We start from the raw sequence: 18,249 nt of genomic DNA on the forward strand, positions 1-18,249 counted from the left end.
TTTGGCTTCTAGTAAAGAGTTTAGAATTATGAAGCCAGATAAAGGGGATGGGGCTGTCATTATGATTATGCATTTAAGATGCTTGAAATTTTAAATGACAACAGTTCTTATTCCAGGGTGTCAAAAAAAGAAATTAATGTAGCAAACACCAAGACTACCTGGTGGTTATTTGATTCATTACGCCAGGGGGAAATTGACAAAACTGACACTGATTATCTAATAGTAGAAACACGTACTATCCCATCAATATTTGGAATTCCCAAAATTCAAAAAAATGAATCTGATCCACTATTCAGACCTAATGTGGCAGCCAGGGGTTTAAAACTGAACCCCTAGCCGCATACATAGATTGCCATTGTAAGCATGTTTTGAAATCAAAACTGCATATTTTATGGGACTCCTGGCATGTTTAGATGTCCTAAGAACTATTATTTGTGAGGAACATTTATTTGTAACAATTGATGTTATTAACTTATTCCCCATGATACAGGCTTACAGTTTTTTCATAATGCTCTTATTGGAAGAGATGGCTTTACTAATACTAAAATTAACATGCTGATTAATCTAATGGACTTGGTTTTGAACAATATTTTTTTTGAAGGTGAATTTTATCAACAGGTGAGAGATGTAGCAATGGGGGGAAAATGTGACCCTTATTTTAGAGGAATGGGAAAAACTTTATGTTTTTCCCCACTGCTGTTATGGCAAAGGTGGTTACATATTTAAGATTCTTTGATACTATATTGATTTTATGGAAAGGAAATGTCCAAGAGATATTAGAATTATAAAATAATTCAATTGTACCACTATTTTTTTAAGTTTACACAGAAAGTGCAAGATGACAGTATACATTTTTTTGACATTTTTGTTTATAAAGATTCCAGAACAAGGAATGTGTCTTCTACTATATTTAATAAAAATACCTATTTAAATACTTTATTGCACTTCAATAGTTGCCAACCTCTCCATCAGCAGAAAAGTGTAGTAAAGGGACAAATGATGAGACTGTCAAGGTTGGTCAGTGATGATTTGAAATTATGGGAAGAACTGGCCAACTTGATAGGCATGTTCAAAGATAGGGGTTATCCATTACATATGCTTCTTAAGGTTAAAAATGAAATTTTGAAGAATTGTGACACTAGGTCTATTTTGAAAGTGTGCTCTAATTTTCATGAAATTAATGGCTCAAATGATTTGGTACTAAGTCAATTAATGAATGGGACAATGGTTTTATAATATAGCTACAATATACCATCGGTCCTAACTATACTTAATATGTATTGGAATTTATTGTTTCCTTCTGAACTCAAGGTTAAGTTAGGTGACAAACCACTGACTACATTTAGTAGGGGTATGAACTTGGAAGGTTGATTTGATACCCAAAGTCATACTAGAATAGATAAGTTAAATGCAGAGATTCAATAAAGCAATTTTACCATGCCAGAATAGTGTAACAGCTTCTGCAGAGGATATGGCTGCCAAGTGATTCAGTAAACAAGGCTGGGGGGCATGCATAAGCCTGCTAGCACTATTCTGGCATGGACACCACTGAATAATGCTAATTACCGCATTTGCAGGGATCCATGTCAGAGCTGTGTCTGTTGCAGAAATGTATTTGGTTACTAACCATATACATTTCTGCAAAAATTAAATCGGGGGCATGACAGCTCAAAGTAAATCATGTATTATGAGTATTAGGCATGCCAATGGCCAAAAATATGGCCATTGGCATGGAAAACAGTTGCAAAATTATAAAAATAAAAGTTACATTTTTTTTTGGCCAATTTCAGCCTTTTAAGCATAGCGCAGTGGCGCGCAAATGAGATCGTCCAGAAAATTAAAAAAAATTGTAAAAACACAATTGTATGTGAAATATGAATTTTTACATTATAGTGGGTAGCATGCAGAACCAAAACAATAACAAGCAGCACTTGCTAAGGACATAAGCTTTGGTGTATTGGTGTAACAGGGGACTAAGGCAGTAGGGTATGCAAATGAGCAAAATGTACTGAATAGCAAAATGGGAGACCATTGTCTGGATGCACCTAACTGTGTAGGAGCTATAATGCAGTGATGTAAGCAGGAGAAGCAGCTGGCATGAAAAAGGGGTGTGTCATGCTTGATGTAAGCACATTGGAACTCCACGGCTTCCATTTGAGCTTAGCTAAGCACAGTTAAGCAAGGGTGTGTGTCTGACGCTGTATTTACTTATTCCATGAAATGAGGAGTGAGTTCAGGTATAGGGGAGGGCCAGTTCTGCTTAAAAGTGTTTACTTTAGCTAAAAGGGTTTGTGTGCATACCGGGTCTTAAACAAATAAACAAAAATATGGAAATAGCAGAACTGTTTACATTTGGGCAGTGGGTTTGCACCGCACACTGTGGGGCTTAAAAGGAGCAGAAATGGGAAGGGAAAAATGGGAAATAGCAGAATAAAAGCAATCAAGTACAAATAATATAGCTGGCCAGGTGGAATGTATAATAGTCAACCAATCATACAGGCAGCATCTGCAGCACAACAGTATACACTATGCAAATACCTTTCAGTCTGTTTTTTCCCACAAACTCTGCACCAGTGGTGTACACACTCAAGGGAATTTTAACCTACAAAATGTTAGGGGCTGCAGCCACTTTGATACATCAGTATGTGCTACAGGCTGAGGGCGGTGAGGAGGATAATGCTGACAACTGCCCCAGAATGAGGAGGAGGAGAAGAGTGTTCAGACCCAGGGTTACCTACCAGGGGCTACATGATCTGGAGATATTAGAGTGCTACAGGGTGGACAGGGACATACTTCAGCAACTCATTGAGCTGTGCTGGCCTCACCTCAGAATCAGAGCCAACAGAGGGGAACCCATCCCAGTGGATGCCAAGGTGTGTGTAGCCTTAGAATACTAGCTACAAGTACCTTCCAAAGACCTACTGTGGACATCATGGGGGTCTCACAGTCATCTGTATCCAGGGTACTCCACCATTTCCTGAATGCCATGCTACCACATGCCGGTGAGCACATTGACTTCCCCAGCACCACTGAGGAGAGGACCAGTAATATTCCCCTCTTCCACCATGTAGCAGACTACCCGGAGATACTGAGTGCCATAGACTGCATGCACATCCACATCAAAGCACCACCCGGTGAACAGGGTAGGGTCTACATAAACCACAAGGATGTTCACTCCATCAACTGTGAGGTTGTGTGCAATGCCCAGGGCATTATCATTAATGTGTGCGTTGGCAGCCCTGGAAGCTATCACAACTCCATCTGGCTTTCCTCACAGCTGTACCAAGGATTTGCCAGGGGGGCATCCCATATGGCCATCTGGTGGGAGATGCTGGCTATGCAGTGGAGCCGTGGATGATGATACCCATCAGAAATGTACACACACACACACACACACACACACACACACACACACACACACACACACACACACACACACACACACACACTCAAGAATGCCATAATGAGGCACACGCATAAAACAGGATCATTATAGAACATGTGTTTGGGATGTTCAAGTCACAGTTCTGCTGCCTTGACATATCTGGTGGAGCCCTGTAGTACTCTCCAGCCAAATGTGCACACATGTTCATAGTATGTGCCGTGCTACCCTATATGATCCTGCAGAAACAGCTGCAACAAGAACAGCATGGGAAATGGCCACACAGCCCCTCACCATTGACAAGGTCCCCACAGACACAGAGGAACAAGGAGGAGTAACCCCACCGAGCCAGCTCCTATAGGCAGACAGAGGCATTCCCAGTATGCCGTGGCCTTGGCAAAGAGGCAATGCATAACACACACACTGACACTGTAGGGACCCATGGACTGAAACCTCTCTCAGACTCACACACACAGTGAAATGGATGCCACACACATCACACTACCTGTAGCTTACCATGTATAGGCAGTGTACTGCGTGCATCCGACATTGGCAGCCCTCAAGCACCATCCTTACAACTGCCGCAGGCACAAGGTAAGTCAGTCTTCTTAACAATAAATGAATGGAGTAGTATTTTCTGTTAGCATATCTATGGTATCGCTGCATGCATACAAGGAAATAGGGTGGCTTACTGGGATAGCAGCAGATAACTGACAGCTATGTAGGACACCAGGAAATGTTTGCCCAATACTGGCTTCCCCAGACTATGCAGTAGTACCCAAGGTAGCAAATCCAACTGCAGTATATGTGGGGGGACAACTAACTGGGGGGTGTCATAGGTCACAGGCACTGATGTCAATGTGGGGGTCCCATACTCACCCCTCAGCCTCATCCAGCAAGTCAGCCATAGAAAACCATTATGTCTGGCAAAGGCCCACAAATGGCAACAATGATGAAATTCCCCCCTACAGACTTGCACAGCGAAATCACAGCAGGTCTTGCAGTTGCAGTAATGCTCTAAAGGGTAAGAAGTCTGAAACTCAAATGTATGCCATTACAATCTGACCTGTGGTCTTTAGCGATATGCCACTATTCTCCAAGACAGGGCACAATATTATGCAAAATAGAACCAAAGTGTAAAGCAAATTTCAGTACAGTCTGCGCAAATGTGTACAGTTGACAGGTGTGCCCCCCCACACCCATAATCCTATAGAAATCCAGTAACATGTATGTCTGTAGGGAAATAGCAGCAGAGCACACATTACCAGGGCTGTCCCAATTAACATGATAACTTGTAGTATGACCACAATTTGTAGGGGTCAATGAGCTATGTATATGTATATGTGCGGTTAATACTGTCGGGATGTGACCAGCACTTACTTCCGGCTGCTGAGTCTTAGTGGCCTAGGTACAGTACTGTGGTTGACAGGGCCATGCTCCAAGAACTGCAGTGCCACTATATTGTATGCCAGCTACACCTATGGTAGGAGTTGTACACACTGTCCAGATGCTAATATCTGTTACTGCAGTAAAGCTGGACAGGTCATGGACAGGGGGCCACACATACAGACAGTACACAGCTTGGAGTAACCTACACAGTGCCTACCATACCTCTTAACTGTACAGACCTATTGCAGAATGTCCAGAGGTTTGCATCATATTTGTGGTCTGTATAATATGAAATAATGGTTGTCTGGCAATTCATTGGCAAATCACGTAAGACTAAAGTCAGAAATAATGATAGATTGTAGTGTCAGATGTTATACCCTATAGAAAAACCCATGCTAATGCAAAACTTGTTATTTTATCACCTTTCTAGGTTTATAAGACCAGTACTTAAAAATTGTCCCTAAATTTATGTCTTTGTCCCCCAATTATTTATGGCTTTGTCTAGATGTCTGGCTCTCAGAAGTTGAGAGGTATGGTGCCTAGTAGGACAGCAGGTACCTGAAGGTGAGTGTACTGCCAGTTTATAAAAGGCTGCCACCTTTCTGTGTCAGCACTGACAACATGTCACTGGCCAGCAACCATACTCCTGGAATGACAGAGGTTGTCACAAAAGGAGCACAAGTGTGCCTTGTATATCTGTTCTGCTTGCCATAACATTGCATTTGCCTGCCAGCTATTTGCAAAACAAGAAAAGGTCATGTCAAGACACCAATGGCAGATAGTGGAGAAGCAGATGTCATACCCATAACAGAAAGCAAACAAAAACCTAACCATTCCCCCAACTGTCTATGTTTGGCGGAACAGTATTAACACCTTGTCCCCATGTGTGGGTCTTCATCTGACTGTCATTAAGGGCCTGTGCAGATGTCAGAGTCTGTGAAGGTTTGGGTTTGATAGCTAGGCCAACATATAGCTGCATAATAACATAGAAACAAACCGTCTGAGGAACACAGCAGATGTAGTGGTGCAATGATGGACAACCTGCTATACAGGTACGCTCAGACATGTGAAGTCCTTAACCTTGTGTGAGATGTTATGGCATTTACCCTGCTCACACCAGAATTACAAATACATAACAGCAGCCACTGTGGGCAAAGCCTGTGACTGGACTACAGAAGGACAAATAGACACACATAAAGGGAAGGGGAACCACTGGCCAGACAAATGGAGAATGTGCACATCAGAACAAGTTTTGCATTAACATATTTGCCTGCGGTGTATGGAGTCAGTAAACATCACCTGCAAATACACAACAGACATCCACATAAGTGGAGGTCCACAACAAATCAAACCCCCAAGCAAAGGACACCTCAGAGGCAAAAACACGAGAACTTCACAAACTTACACACCACAGACCATGCACAGTCTGCACACCAGGGACTTGTAAATATTAAGGTCTTACCATACACACAACATATTACTCATGGAAGACTCCACTGTGAGACACACAGATGTGCCACACACCAGGCAGTATAAGGAGAAAGTCACGGTTACTTGTTTGTCAGGTGCCATAATCTGCCATATCACACATGCACTCAAGTCACCCCACAACAGGTACAGGTATCACTCTGGCCTGGTCCATGGCAGTGTGAATGATGTCAGCTGTACCTCCTGGACTATAGGAAGACAGACAGAGCCTATCTAGATCTTGCCAAGGCTTTCGACACCATCCCCCACTCTGGAATTATAGATAAACTCACTAAACTAGGTATAAATCCCTATGTCACAAGATAGGTTGCCAACTGGCTCACTGACAGAACCCACACTGTGAAAGTAGCAGACTCTAAATCCAACTTCAGACCAGTGACAAGTGGAGTACCACAGGGTTCAGTCCTAGGTCCTCTCCTGTTTGGTATCTACTTCTCTGAAGTACAGGCTAACACAGAAGGTCTTTGGCTAACAAAGTTCACAGATGACTGCAAACTAAGAGACATAATCAAAACTCCTAACAATGTGGACATCCTACAATAGGGCTTCAATGAGAGAGATGCCTGGTGTCAAAGCCATGGCCTCAAGCTCAATGCCAAAAAGTGCATTGTCATCCCTTTTGGTAAAAACTCTGTACCCATGAACTACCACATGGGCGGTAGTCTACTTAACACAGAAAGTGTGATAAGAGACCTTGGGACACAGGTGGACAGTAGTTTCTCCTTTGATAATTACATCACCACAGTAGTCAGAAAATCATTCTACGTGGCTCACCTCATTACAAAAGGTTTCTCATCCAGGAAAAAATAGGTCATTGTTCCCCTTTACTCATCACTCATTAGACCCATTATAAAGTACTATGCCCCTTTTGGTATGTACCTCACAAGACATCTACAACAACTGGAAAGGCCACAGAAAAACCTCACAAAGAGGATTACCAGCTTCAAACAGATGCCCTACGCAGACCATCTCAAAAAAACTCCAACTTTACTCTATCGCATATCGCCTACTCAGAGGCAATCTCTGCCTAACATACAAAGCTATGTCAAACCCAGAGCTGTTGGACATGCTCCACATAAAGAAATCCCAATCCCTCCAAGCTACATGCTCTAGGGACCTAAACCTTGTCACCACAATAAACAGAACATGCTGGAGGGATAGATTCGTGTCCCAGAGACTCTGGAACAAACTACCTATCTATATCAAACAAAGCTCCTCATTAGCACTCTTCAAGAAAAATCTTGATGATTGGATGGGAGATAGGAAATTCACCCCAGGGATCACTTCTGCGGCTCTGCTTGACAGGGGCATAGGAAAATAATTTTCTTGGGTGGCAGAAGCCAGTTTACCGTTTGGCTAGGTTTATATAGGCCCTAGGGCTAATAGCCTAGTACCTACCTATGAACCTATGAACCATGCAGGTATGTCCCTAGACTTAAGCAGCATCCTGCCGTCACCCAGAGGGATGGCTCAATACAAATAGAAAGCGATTGTCAGTAACACTTGGCTCACTTTCTGGTGTTACCCGAGGGGGGTCCACTGCCTGGCAGCCTGGGAACATATGATTGACAGAATGCGCTGCCTTGGTACAGATGGCCTGCATCTGTCTCGCCTGGCCTACAGGCCTCTGGTAAAGGGCCATGCCTCACCTATAGTGCCTTTGTAGGGAATGTCACGGGGTCCATACTATCAACAAAACACAGTCAGCAAACCGCAAATGAAAGGCCATGCTGTAAATGCTAGGAGCATACCTCTCAAGCTCATAGAGCAAGAAATCTGGACAAAGACATAAATAATGGGGGGATAAAGTCCCAAATATATGGATACTTCTCAAATATTGCACTTATAATGTTAGAAGGTTTAAAGAATACCAGGGTTTGTATTAGCATAGAATTTATGAAGGGTATGAAGTCTGAAACTCAAATGTCTCTGTCATTTTTCCTGAATTCTGCCCTGAGTGATTTCTAATAAAATTGCTAACCACAATGTTATGGGAAACTGACCAGATATATGAGGCATGAATCTGGACAATCTGTGAAAATCTGTACTGTCGAGAGGTATGGCTAGGAGTCTAAACAGGGAAATGTACTCATTGCAGGCAGTTGTAACCCCAGAAGATGGTGACATGTCTGCACTCACAGAAACTTGGGCCACAGCCATGGAGAGAAACACATCCTTACCTGATCACTCATCCTATCATACAGCCAGACCCCAAAATGTGGGCAGCAAAGCCAAAAAAGGTGGAGTATAAATATATGTTAGACATACACACACCTCTAGGCTGGTCAAACAGTCTGACACACACGAGACACTCCAAGTGCAGTCAACCATTGACAAGACCCCTATGCAAATTATACGTAGCTACAGGCCAACATATGTGACTCAGGACACCCACCCCACATATCTGGCCCTCTACAAATCTATCAGGATTCCATCCGTCACCCTCATCCTACCTGACTTATATTACCCAACCATGGATTGGAAATCCAACCATGCCAGAACAGAAATGTACAGAGATTCCCCCCATCTTAGTAATGCTACATCCTTAGGGCAGCCACTTGATACCCCCACAGGATGTGATACCTATGTCAGAACTGGCAGTAACCAACATGATCAACCACTGGAACAGCACTATGGTGTCATCCTCCCTGGCAAGATCCGACAAAAAAGTGGTCATGTGTCATATCACCATCACTCCTGACCACCTTCTAGCCTTGGTAAAAGGAAGATGTGTCACAAGCTGATCACAACCACCAGTGGGACAGTATAAACAGGTGAACAGCCCCCTACCCTACTAGAGGAACAGGCACCAACTTACAAATGTATATATATATATATATATATATATATATAGAGAGAGAGAGAGAGAGATGCACCAAATCAGAAACACCTGACAGGACAACATCACTGTCCACAAGGGAGAGTTAACCTGTCCGCAAACATCTGCAATAAAGGAACTATTTAACTCAAGGATAAAATTGATGAACAGGACCAAGAAGGAGCAGGTGTGCAATTGGAAGTAATCACGCCTTAGCTTGAACAAACAAAGAAGATCACCAGTGAAATCCACTAAAGGTAAATCAGAGTCCAAATTCCCCACATATAAGACAGACAATTGGAAAGCCTTCCTCATATAAGTCAACATTCCCAAAGGAAGCTCTTAGATCTTTACATAACTGGTGGTCAAGGACACCACATACACAAATGCCATAGATATAGCCAATTCACTGGTCAACGGATTTAGTGGAAATGTCTTACCTCTGCCCCCCCATCATGGAAACAGGACATCCCCAGTACCTGAGCACCCAAGCCTCATCACTATGGAACAGGGCATCACTGCCCTCTCAAAGTCAAGAAGACAGCTTCCATGGGACCTGAAGACATCCCATGCTGCAACCTACAGGAAACCATGCATGAACTGGAAGCATCATTATGCACCCTACACACCCAAACCCCCTGAGTATTGTCTTTGTCACAGCTGAGTGGCAGACAGCCACTGTCATCCCTTCACACCAAGGTGGACTGTTCACCGGTCCAGAAAATGAAAGACCCATCAGCCTAACTAGCCTGATCTGCAATGGATCATGGATCACATTAACAGGGATATTGGCAAAATACAAATACATCACCCTACACAGTCTGCCATTCTCAGGGGAGGTATGTCAGTGAATTCTGGATGACTTCCCTGAGGCAGCCAACAAAGGCATGGCTGAGGCAAAGATGGTGCTCTCCAGGCACCTTGATCTGGCCAAAGCCTTACACACTATTCCTCACTTGGCCATAGTACATGAACTCTGTCAACTAGGCAGCAATCCATATGATACCAGATGGGTAGCAAACCGGTGCATTGATAGAACCCACATAATCATAGTAGTGGTAGTCAACTGAAACAGTACAGCCATACTGAGTGGCATACCCCAGGGATTGTTCTGGGGCCCCCTGGTATATGGGATATAAGTCGCTGAGGTGCAGGCCAGAAACACTGGCCTATGGCTGACCAAGTAGGCAGATGACTACAAGCTGGGAAAAACAACATAATACCCAAAGTGATGTGGACATCGTACAAGCTGGTCTCACCAAAACAAATGACTGATGCCAGAAACATTGCCTCAAGCTGAATGTCTGCAGATGCATCAACATCCCCTTTGTGGAGACTGATGCCCCACGTAGTATCACATTAACAACAATATCCTACATACACAATCAGTAGTGAGGCATTTTGACACCCAGGTTGATAGCAACCTGAAGTCTGAGTACCATGTTTCTTCCATTGTACAGAAAGCTTCACAGATGGGACAACTCAAACGTAAGGGTTTTCCATCCAGGGACAAAGAGGTCGTAACATTCATGTATGGTAACTTTATAAGGCCAATTATTTTGTTCAACACCCCTTCAGCATGTACCTAACAAAGCACATGCAGCAGCCAGAGAGACCACAGAGTTTCCTCACTGGGAGAATGCAGGACCACAAACACCTACCCTACACAGATAGGAAAACAGTACTGTACCTCTACTCAGTTCCATACAGACTCCGCAGAGGTGATCCCTATCTAGCATCCAAAGCAATCCATACCCAGCATTGATGGAACTGTTGCAGATCTAGAAGTCAAGGCCCACTAGATCTACCTGTAGGTGCAGCATCAACCTGGTCTGTGATATCAATAAGGCTTGTTGGTGTTACAGATATGTGTCCCACACACTCTCACATCTGTAGCATGCACTTCCTGTCCACACTAAGCCAAGTTCCTCAATACTCCTAGTGAAGTTCTCCCTGTATAAGTGCATGGGAAACAGAACATACAGTCTGTTGATTTCACCTGTGTCCCTTCTGGACAGGGGATCTGTGTGCTGACATGTCTTAAAATGGGTTACACTCATGTCTGTGAGGGTTATAAGAGCTTCAGGGCCAATAGCCTACTAACCTGTAAACCTATACACAGATGTCTGTCAGTGGTTCACCACATTATTCTGTACTGCTCTGCCACTGATGTACCTGGAAATCACAGTGTTATGAGGAACATACCACACATATAATGACATATCTGCCAGTAGAATGCACTCTGTACCCACACCCATACCACTCAACCTCCTACAGCAAGACATCTGGACAAGGTCATAAATAAAAGTAGGACAAAGGCCCAATGGTAGGTTTGTGTTTTAAATATTACCCTTACAAACTTAGAAAGTTGTTAGAACAACAGGTTTTGCATTAGTGGCTGAAGGTTATGAAGATTGAAACACAAATGTTCTGTCATTATTTTCTAAATTCTCAGTCTTTAAGTATATGCCCAACCTACCAGAAAACTATAAGTGTATGACACATGGACAAAAAAAAATGGACAAACATCTGGACAATCTGAAAAAACCTGTACAGTTGAGAGGTATGCCCACACCAGGATATGACCTTTCAGGTAAGAAGAATACCACACAAGCAGGAGATCCCCAACCAGGATATCACCAAGGTGCCAGACTGTTTACACAGCTTCATCAATCAATCAGCAGTAGCCACACCTCTCAACTGGCTGGATTGCACAAGAATGTCTAGCATTTGGCTCATAATATTGGTCTGTGCCTCATCCATCTTGTGTTTCTCTGGTAAATCATTGTGATGATCTGAGGATTTCTGCCAGTAGGTAATGACAAAATACATTACAGTGTCAAACATAATATATCTCAGAAAATGTCTGCTAAAATAAATCCTGTAAATCTAGAAACTCAAATATTAATAAGAGGAATAGTTACAGTATCTCCCTATGTTTGGGCCATTGTCTCTTCATTTTTTTCAGGTTATCTCCAGAGGTATGGCTGTAGCACACAAAAACCCCGGACTCAAGTACAACAATCTCTGGAATGGAATCCCACACTTACTATAGAAGGTCATACTGGGCATGCTCCTACATTTAGACAAGTAAAGCCCATGTTGGAAACCACATCAAACTATATATGTGTATTGTACAGATATTTTTGCATACACACAGCTATATACACCTTAACTGTCTCCACACATGCCCATCAGACAGGATTACCCAAAGCCAGCTGTAGGTGGCCATATGTGGTATATCTGCATCTGTTGCATGTGAAACACAGACACCCCCCCCACCTGGGATTCACTGCATAAAGCAGTTTCTACCTTCTCCACTGAAGCTGGCTATCTTAACTAAGTAAAACCTCTGGAAAGCAAGAACCTGACTCCCTCCAGCTTTTCAATTGTAATAGTTTGCACGGGTTTCTTTCCTGAGTGACCACTCCACCTGGGATTCACTGCATAAAGCAATTTCTACCTTCTCCACTGAAGCTGGCTATCTTAACTAAGTAAATCCTCTGGGAAGCAAGAACCTGACTCCATCCAGCTTTTCAATTGTATTAGTTTGCACGGGTTTCTTTGCTGAGTGACCCCCCAACACACACACACCTGGGATTCACTGCATAAAGCAATTTCTACCTTCTCCACTGAAGCTGGCTATCTTAACTAAGTAAAACCTCTGGGAAGCAAGAACCTGATTCCCTCCAGCTTTTCATTTGTAATAGTTTGCATGGGTTTCTTTCCTGAGTGACCCCCCCACCCACCTGGGATTCACTGCATAAAGCAATTTCTACCTTTTCCACTGAAGCTGGCTGTCTTAACTAAGTAAAACCTCTGGGAAGCAAGAACCTGACTCCCTCCAGCTTTTCAATTGTGATAGTTTTGCACGGGTTTCTTTCCTGAGTGACCACCCCCACCTGGGATTCACTGCATAAAGCAATTTCTACCTTCTCCACTGAAGCTGGCTATCTTAACTAAGTAAAACCTCAGGGAAGCAAGAACATGACTCTCTCCTGCTTTTTAATTGTAATAGTTTGCATGGGTTTCTTTGCTGAGTGACCCCTCCCCCCACCTGGGATTCACTGCATAAATAGATAAAAACACTTGGTAGAAAAATCCACTTTATGTAACAGAGCAAATCTTTCGGGTAGAACCCTTTGTCAATACTAATACATAGACATCACATTATCACAGTTTAAATACAGGTCAACAGTCACATGACTAGCAGCCCAATATAATCATGTGACAGCACTAAGTAATTAATACAAAATTATAAAACTATATAACATAATCAAATAACAATTAAAATACAAAAGTGTTCTAAACCATAAGACATATTAGTACATATTCCAAACAACATTAAAACATTAAAAACATATATCATAGTTTAGTATGCTGTATTTTAACCAGTATGGGTTTGAGACTAACCATGCTGTTTAGACCTGGAAAAGAATCAGAAGCAAGTCTCAAAATCCATTCATATTCCTTAATTTCCAGGTAATTATTCATGTCACCGCCTCTAGGTATAGGATAGATGACATCAATAAACCTAAACATAAACCTATGTTCACTACCACAAGTAGATATGTGTTTATATAGAGCATTCTTGTCATAACATCTCCTAATTTCTGATTTATGTTCAGTAATACGCTCTTTTAATTTATGAGTGGTCTTCCCTACATAGAAGGAAGAACACGAAACACAGGTAGCCAAATATACTACAAAAGATGAGACGCAAGTCGCAAATACCTTGAACCTATAGATTTTACCACTAGTGGGATGTACAAATATGCTGCTATCGCTGTTCATAATATCCGCACAACAAACACAATTAAAGCACTTAAAAGTGCCTAAGTTTGTTGAGATGGGCATGGGCATAGACCTAATAAAATCTTTATAACACAACATACTTTTTATAGTTCTCATATTTCTATATGCAAAAGATGGTCTATCACCTACTATACATTTTACTTCATCTGAAGCCCTAAGAATAGTCCAATTTTTCTGAATAATCTGTTTGACATAACTCGTCCTTGCATTAAAGGAAGTAACGTATCTAATAACTGTCTTTGAGCTTAGATTCTTAGTTTTATTTTTAGCTTCATTTACATTTGTAACTTTATCATTATTAGTAATTAAGTTATCTGTACCCTCTATAAAGATTGGTTTCAAATTTATGTTCCTATCAATTATGACTTTGTTTTTCACATTAGATAGCAAATGTACATCATATCCACTAGATACAAAGTCTTCTATTGTCTCATCTAACTGCAAAGAAAAAATAGTATCATTGGTATTTAACCTACTCACTCTACTGAATTGGGACATTGTTATACCTTTAAATACATGTGGAGCATGCATACTATCATAATGAATATATCTACCTGAGTGTACTTCTTTCCTATGTACACTAGTGTGAATAACACCTTCACATAACTGTAATTTAACATCTAAAAAAACTAAAGTATTGTCTGATGTTTCCATTTTAAATTTCAGAAAATCTGTAGTTGTGTTCAAATAATTCAAAAATTAATTCAACTCATTCATGCTACCATCCCAAATCATAAAACAATCATCCACAAAATGTTGGTAAAAGCATATCTTGCCAAGAAACTGGTTTCTATCATTATAGATGTTATTTTTCTCCCATTGATATAAAACCAGGTTAGCATATGTATTTGCTACCGAGGTACCCATAGCTACTCCAGTGAGCTAAAGAAACAAGGATTCATTAAATAAAAACACATTATTTTTCAAAACCACGTCCATAAGGCAACAAATATTTTCAATATATTTACTATTAGGTGTTGGTTGCGAGAATAGAAATTCTCTTAACAATTCAACCCCCATATCATTAGGGATAACAGTAAATAAAGAGGCAATATCCAATGTAACAAAATAATATTTGCCCTGCTCCAGCATACCTTTTACACTATTGTGCCACAAACGTAATTTACATAGAAAATCCGAAGTATCTCATAAAATAGTATTGCATTTAGATAAATATGGTTGCAATTGTCTTTGTAAATACAAAGAAATTGGTTCAGTAATCCAACCTCCACCTGAAACAATGGGTCTCATCGGTGGATTAACAATAGATTTATGGATTTTGGGAATACCATATAGATGTCGAATTACTGGACACAATACAGTGAAGTAATGAAATAAGTCTAAACTTATATCTCCATTCAACTGTAACTCATAAATAACCATGTTTACATAACCTATGCATTTTTTACATCTAAATGTGTAATGCTCTTAAATGCACTGCTATCATCAAGTAACATAGAGACTGCTGACATATAATTATTTTGGTCCATTAAAACAACTACACCACCTTTATTTGCTTGTTTGACAATGATATCATTATCCAACTGCAGACTTCTAAGTGCCTTATATTCATCAAATGTCAAATTATAAGTTCTTTTTTTCAAATTAGTAGAATACAACGCCCTAATCTGTAGTTCGCAGACATCATAAAAGGCTTTCACAATAGGTACACTGACGGGAATAAATGTACTGTGCCGTTTACACTGTCCTTCCATAGAAACAGTATCACCAAACAAAAGTTTCAAGTTAATGTTTCTGGAAAACTGCATTAAATCTGTCAGCGCATTTACCAAATTGTCAGTACTAGTAGGTATAAAATTAAGTCCCTTACTTAAAAAAGAATAGTGGGCTTCCTGCTTTTTAATTGTAATAGTTTGCACGGGTTTCTTTGCTGAGTGACCCCTCCCCTCACCTGGGATTCACTGCATAAAGCAATTTCTACCTTCTCCACTGAAGCTGGCTATCTTAACTAAGTAAAACCTCTGGGAAGCAAGAACCTGACTCCTTCCAGCTTTTCAATTGTGATAGTTTGCATGGGTTTCTTTCCTGAGTGACCCCCCCCCACCTGGGATTCACTGCATAAAGCAATTTCTACCTTCTCCACTGAAGCTGGCTAACTTAACTAAGTAACACCTCTGGGAAGCAAGAACCTAACTCCCTCCAGCTTTTCAATTGTAATAGTTTGCATGGGTTTCTTTCCTGAGTGACCCCCCCCCCACCTGGGATTCACTGCATAAAGCAGTTTCTACCTTCTCCACTAAAGTTGGCTATCTTAACTAAGTAAAACCTCTGGGAAGCAAGAACCTGACTCCCTCCAGCTTTTCAACTGTAATAGGTGAACTACAATTTAGTTTTTGTAAACTGTTGAAGCTTAATGGTGTATGCACAACAACAGTGAAGGGATCTAGCCAATTGCCACTAGATTGGGCTATACTACTTTGAATCAGCCTTACACTCACACAGTGTTCCAGTCCCAAGCATTTACTTTTTAATTTGCTAAAGTAATCTTGCTCCCTCCTTATTGACTACACTTGCTAGTTTACTCCTAGGATACAATTAAACTTAGCCTGAAAATTGGTGTAAAATTAAAAAAGAATAAAACAAATTAAAGTACAGCCAACAACACTGCTTACATACAATCATACAAACCAAACCAAAAGCCCAAGGTAACTCTCAGAGTCAGTGTTAGCCCTGCTCCTTTCACCCTTGCTGCGCTTGGCTCGCTCCACTCCTCTCCCTGCCCCCAAATCTCACCCACCCCCACTAGTGCTAAATTTAAACCAGAATTTGCTACTCCCCTCCTGCTAAGTAGCAATCAGCACCTCACACATCATTGAGCAACCATGCCCCCTTAACCCATTTCCTTCTCTCTCATTCTTCCACACCCTGTTAGCACAGTCAGCCATCAAATTTGTTTTGTCTCCTATCAAAATACAAACAAGCAAAATAACACTACCTACCCAAATGCCTATACTGTTTCTATTTTACTATCTCACTGCCTATGAACAAACACTTGACCATGGTATTCACTACCCAAATGGTCAAACAGATACCAGCGACTTCACACATCACACCAAACACTTTACCTTCACCTGCACTCCGAATTTACCACCCTCTATAAAACACCACCCCTGTACAGCCACAAAACATAATCCTAAAGACAAAGACTATATAAAGCTTATAAACAAACTCCTAAAGCTCAGAATATCCTGTCACTATAACCTTATAACACATGGAGACATTCATCCCAACCCTGGCCCACCCACACCCAATAACCTCCACTCCCCTACCACGACCCACACAGTCAAGCTACCCATGAATACTCCCACTAGTTCCCTCCTAGCATTTCAGCTAAATATTAGAAGTATTAACAATAAGATTCCCAACCTACACACCCTCCTAGCAACCCACTCTCCAGACATTGTGTCTTACGGAAACCTGGCTAAAACCCAGTACTACTGACCATAAGATACTACCTCCAGGATACAATATTCACTGGTTAGACCATGCTACAAGGAAAGGAGGTGGGATAGCAGTCCTTTACAAAAATGCCCTAACCGTTAATAGCGATACCATTCAATCTCCCCAATTCAATAATGCGGAACTCCTCATAACCAGGCTACAAATTAACCAAAACAAACACTTGAACATCGTCTGTGCATACATTCCACCAGGCAACAACCTAAATACCCTAGAAGATCTCCTTTACTGGTTATTCACTACCTATCCCCAAGAAACCATAGTTCTTGGTGATTTTAACACTGACTGGTACCCCTGCTCCTCCGACCCCCCCCCTCACTCATATAAACTTATCTGGGTTTAAACAGACCATAACCTCTCCCACTAGGATAAACAAACTAACCAACAAGGAAAGTATTCTAGACTAGATCCTAGTTAATAACCAACCCCAACTGTACACAGCTGGTACTCTCCCTGATGACCTCAGCGACCATTGTCTAACCTATATCATAAAACGTAAGGCAGGAAACCCTCACCAGCCCAAATATAAAACATTTAGAAACAGGAAAAACTTTGATGCTGCTATTTTCCAAAATGAATTAAAAGCAGTTGACTGGTTAAAACTAAAAAATCTAACATTAGAGGAGGCCATAGATCACTTTAACACTAAATTCCTAAGTATCCTTGATTCCCATGCTCCAGCACGTACAATAAAAACTAGATCAAATACAGCACCATGGCTCACAAAAGATACCAAAGCAAAAATCAAAACTAGAAACAGAGCCTGGGCCAGCTGGAGAACAACCAAAGCCCCACTTGATCATCTAAAATATCGTCAACTCAGGAATGATACAAAAAAATGTATTTTACTGGATAAAAAAAGCTTCTACCAAAATCT

Source organism: Protopterus annectens, chromosome 7.part0, assembly GCF_019279795.1.
Source record: "Protopterus annectens isolate FY-2018-M chromosome 7.part0, PAN1.0, whole genome shotgun sequence".
Classification (NCBI taxonomy): Eukaryota; Metazoa; Chordata; order Ceratodontiformes; family Protopteridae; genus Protopterus; species Protopterus annectens.